Source organism: Haliaeetus leucocephalus, unplaced genomic scaffold, assembly GCF_000737465.1.
Source record: "Haliaeetus leucocephalus isolate CR32 unplaced genomic scaffold, Haliaeetus_leucocephalus-4.0 Scaffold556, whole genome shotgun sequence".
Classification (NCBI taxonomy): domain Eukaryota; kingdom Metazoa; phylum Chordata; class Aves; order Accipitriformes; family Accipitridae; genus Haliaeetus; species Haliaeetus leucocephalus.
This window is the reverse complement of record NW_010972992.1, coordinates 1226489-1231738: the sequence shown is the minus strand read 5'-3', so window position 1 is coordinate 1231738 and position 5250 is coordinate 1226489.

Sequence of the window (5250 nt, the reverse complement as noted above, 5' to 3'; positions counted from 1 at the left end):
TTTCACAGCCAGGCTGCAGCACCCTCCTCACAACCACCGCTGGGCTGAGCTCGGCAGGGGCGAAAGCGGTTTGTACCATCTCGGGGAGATAAAAAGGACCTCAGAGCAGATTCAAGCAGCCGCTGGATTGTCCTGACTTGTCCTTCCCTGCCGCTAGCTCCCAAGGGTTCATTCCAGCCGGCTGGCACCTACCGACGTTCCTGCCACACCGCACGTCCCAGGGAAATGCTCCCAGCACCGGCAGGTATTGCCACCCCATGTCACCCAGCCTGGGGTACACGAAGTGCTTTTAAGAAGTTTTCCATAGTTTATTTGCATCCCATCTGCTGCATCTTCTGGGCTGCTGCAATTTTAGGAGGAAGATAATACTTTAAAGCAGTCACAAATAAACTCTTACAAGTGAAAAGCTTCTTTTATTAAAGTAAACAGATCCCTTGGTGGTATATTCAGGCACTTAATGAGTAACTGGTGCTGCAGCTGGAAGTTGACAGAAGATAGGGGTCTTGTGCACTAAAGAAAACCTACCCAATGAGTCACATCTATCCACATCTCCACAACAGCTCCATTTGTGAGCAGAAGAGTAATTTTGAGTTTTAAAATACAAATCTGAAGGGGGAGAATCTGCACTTAGTGTCATTCACTAGAGCGAAACTCAGCACAGCACCCAGTGACCAAAAAATAGAAGGGTCTTGAGTCCATTTTCCCTTTTGAGTCAGACTCCAAATTGTTAAACAATTCAGTTTGTGCAGGTCAGGTTTAGGACATGACACCCACCCGTGCCAACACATGAGGACTGCAGCGTACCCCGAGGCTCGCTGTCCTCCGAGGTGTGATCTCAGAAGAAAAGCTCCTGCAAGCTGCCATGTCGCTTAAGCTGCCGCAGTGGCCTCCAGTAAGAGTAGCTCTGCGACTGGAATAGTTTCTTACTTACTAAGGTGCTATCTACAGGGTACAGCCACACCAAACAAACACACTGCATGGTGCCAGAAGTTATTAGTGGAGCCGGTGGCAGAGGGAAGATGACTAGCATGCTATTTACTTTCCCTTTCTGTGCTTTTCGTTCTGTGCTGGGGTAAGGGAAATGCCTGGGATGAGGTGAGCTTGCATCTACTTCAAACTGCTTGTGGGAAATGGGGTGAAATGGAAAACGATGAGATTTTTGGAGGAAAAAAGCCCAACCAAGCCTTGCCAGCCTCTAAAGAAGTCCTGAACAGGGACTATTTCCATCAGCAGCCAGGAACAAATATTTAGAGGGGCCTCTGGGTATTTTTTTCTGAGCCGGTTTTCCACTGCAGCTTACCACCTGCCAGATCGACTGCTGATTCCCCACCAGGAAAACGGAAGACTGAAGAGACAAATGAGAATGACCTCAAAGAAAGGCCAAGTACTCCCCCACTCCCCAAAAATGGCAGAACAAAGGAGGAACTTTTATCCTGGTAGGGGGTTTGCCCAAGGACTGATACATCTTCAGACATCCTGGAGAGCTGCTGCGCTCACAGCACATCTCTCCTGTCTGCAGCCTGCTAGGAAGACGGATCCCCCTCCACAGCTCGTAAAGACTTTGCTGTAATAATTTTGAGGGTGCAAGTAAAGCTGTGTGGTCTGGGGGGGTCAGTGCCCAGCGCCGTTCCATCAACCGCCTCCCAGGCGTGGCACTTCTCCTGGTACACCCCTTCATGCGGAAGGAAATTCGTACCAAAAGCAAATTGACATCTATGGCTCCCTCTGTTCTACAGAAATAGCTGCCTGTAAACACAGCTGCGAAAGAGCCTCCTAGCTCCAGTATCTTTAGATATATCACTTCTTTTTGCCTGTTTAGAAAGGAAAAAAACAGCATTTTCACCATATTGTCTGCTGTAGCTCCCAAAGCGTGCTAGCCATGTGAAGCAGCCAGGCTCCTGGCTCTGCCTTAAAGCTCCTCCAGAGTCTATATCTACCCCCCGGCCATCTTTTTACCTTTTTTTTTTTTTTCCTAAGAGGACAAAGCAGACAGGTCTCTCTTCTATAATACCTCACGTAGGACGATTTGGCCAACGAAACCTGCAGATTTGGTGAGCCTGAGCAAGTGCCAGCTGGATTCATACCCTTTCTACCGCCTCTGGTTCCTCTTCCATTTCATTTTTCCTCCTGTTTTTCCTGCTAGCTTTATTAGCACCTGGGAACCAATGTATCACCATGGGCAGCTTGAGTTTACAGTGCTGAGCTCTTGTTTCGGAGCATCACCAATCCTTTTTCCAGTCTCTCACGTACCTGGCACAGCAGAGACGCTCACAACCACATGGCAAAAAGCATCGGAGCCCTAGAGCTGTTGGTGAACTTAGGAAAATAGAGTAAAGGATTGGGGTATCACTGGAAAAGGCCTGTTTTCCTGCAGGAATTGTTTGAGGAAGCTTTTGGCCCATTTGCTGCCCAAAAATCTGATGGTCCCAGTAAGGTGACCCCAGCACTGTCATGATGTGTTGGGGGTTAGATCCTGCTTGGAGGGGGGAAAACTGGGAAGGAGGTGGTTCAGATGGTTGGGTTCAGCCTCTTGCACCTGGAAGGCTGGCTCAGCCCCACCAAACCTGTGAACAACCGCTCATTCCAGCTCATTTTGGAGGCTCCAGCATGCTCCAGGCACCCGCTTTTACCCAGCAAGGCACAGCAGCGCCTCTGTCTTTGGGCTTCTCCTGCTTTTCCCCCCACTGATCCCCTTCCAACATGCTCAAAAAAAAAAAAAAAAACCAACCAAAAAACCCAGCCCTGCTTGGAGCTTTCCCCATTCCTCCTCCTGCCTGGGCTCAGCCCTCGGCAAATGTCTCAGCCCTCCGGGGCACAACTGAGCACAAAATAAAGCAAATACCACCCAGTATCAGGCAAGCCCACACCAGGCACTGGCACGCGAGTGGGATGAGTCACCTCCTGCTGCTCTGCCTACACCCAGCAGCTTCCCAGACAGGCAAACATCCACCACCGGCTCCAAGCCCAGCACGAGGGGCCTTGACCGTGGTGTCCCCCTGCCATGATGCAAGCTGATGCTTGCCCTCGAAATCCTTCCTGCACTGGGGCTGTTCTCTCTGCGGTGACTGAGACATCACCCGCCCAGTCCCTCACTGCGGGTAAGCCCCAGAGAACATTTCCCTTTTGGATGGTTAAACCACCTCTAACAGCATCTTACCTCTCCATGCAATGGGCTGTGCTCCTCTCTCTGCTTCTTGCAGCTGGGAAAAGACCCTTTCACCCCAGCCCTGCTCTCCCTGCTTAATTCCTCTTTGCTTTACACCCACACCACTCCTCTCTTTTCCTACAAACACAGCCATTTCATTGCATTTTAAACATGCAGGGCCAGATCCAGACCAAAATACCACGCTGGTAGTATAGCTAACTCCTGCCAGCCCAGGAGCAGAGAGCACAGGCAGCATTTTCTCGGCTCCATCGCCCTCTGCGGGTTTGCACCACCATTTCCAGCCAGACAGGAAAACAAGGGCCATGGCCGGTCTCCCAGCTCTGCATGAAACTGAGGGCCTCGCACCAAGTCGTGTGAGCAGAAAGCGAGTGCTCTTTTACTATGTTTTGATTCAGTCTGGGAAAGGAAACATGGTAAAAACAGCAAGAAGGAAATCTTACCATCTTATTTATGCAATACTAACATCCCCAGCTTACCGCTGGCTCTATCCTGCCCATCCCAGCAGCAAAACCACTCTGTTATTTCCAAAAGCTCGCTACCAATGGGGCAAAATGAGAGGGCTACAGCCCAAATCCAGCCCCTGGTAACAAGCTGGGGCTAAATAGCAAACAAGCATCCAGCACTTTGCTTGTTTTATGGCCATAAGCCCTCCCAGGTGTGGGGTGAGCCTCTGCAGGGAGCCTGCAGTCCAGGTCCTGCCTTGCATTTTTTGGGCAAGCCTGACAAAGCCATGGAGCATCCACTCGGGTGTGAACACTGGCCTGTGTTACTGAGCTGGCAGCATCCAGACAGCATCACAAAGCTATAAATAAGGCTGTTTGGAGAGCAACCTGTGCGGGGCCCATCCTGCTGGATCCAAGTGCAGCCCGGCTAGCCAGAAACTCACCCGGGAGGAAGGAAAAGCATCCGGGAAAGACCTCCCTGCTGGGGAGATGTGTGGGGCCGTGCCATAGAGGTGGAAAGCAAACAACCACCCGCAGCGAGAGTGAGGTTTGTGGGCACAAAAGCCTGGCTTTAGCCTCTGAGAGGCAGTAGACGCCAAGCGCAGGCTGGAAAAAGCCTCCTAGGCTCAGTTTTGTCAGCCCAGGATGGTCTTATCAGTGTGGATGTGGAGAAAAATGCAGAAGGGGACGCAAGACTTTCCTGCTATCAGAAAAAACAAGTCACGAGCAACTCCAGACCCAGTAAAAAGTATTTATTATTTCAATTACAATAAGCCCCACATGTAGGGTGAAAAAATAGTTACAAAAAAATCCGCCCCCCCCCTTCCTTTTACATATAAATATTAAAAAACCCTCTATATCTTTGCTTTCTGTCTAGAGCAAGAAGGTGCCCCACAAGACAACACACAGCACCTGAGCTACCGTCAGTGGTTTCCTCTCAAAACCGCAAAAGGAATATTAAAAGAAACCCTTAAGAAAGCCCCTTGCCCCCATCTTGGCCAGATCTCACACCAGTGCCAACCCAGCCATGGAAGGATGGAGGTCTGGGGCCGTGCAGTGATTTCAGGGCTTGCAGTTTCCCAGGCATAGAGGCCGGGCACAGCAGCAAGCGAAGCAGCAGCAGGAACCACCTGTGCTTATCTGGGGAAGCTTTTGGGCCAGGAAATTACAGCTGACCTCACTTCAGAGGGGACAGGAGGGAGAAGCGGGTGCTTAATCCACACTGTCACCACCTTGGTTACATCTTTGGCACATCAACTTTTCCCTTTGCACTCTGAAATTAAAGCTAATCCCAGGAGTCACAGAATCCCAGCAGAGCCTTTCTGCAACTCGCAGCATCCTCCAGCCCTGTCCCCAGGCCTGCTGTCCCCAATTTCCCTATCAGCATCTTCCAAGGACAGTCCCTCCCAGAGAAACCCAGGATCCAGGGCTGGCTAGCTGCATCCATCCAGCTTCCCTGGCCAAGGGACTGTCCCCACAGGGTGCTACACCTACAGCTGCACTGAGTAAAAAATAAAAATAAAAAATATAATAAATATACTAATCTTTTACTAAAAAAAGGCTTTTAAATGCATTTTCCCTGAAATTTTCCAGTGTATTCCACAACACATGACAAAAAAAAATATATATATTTCCCCCCCA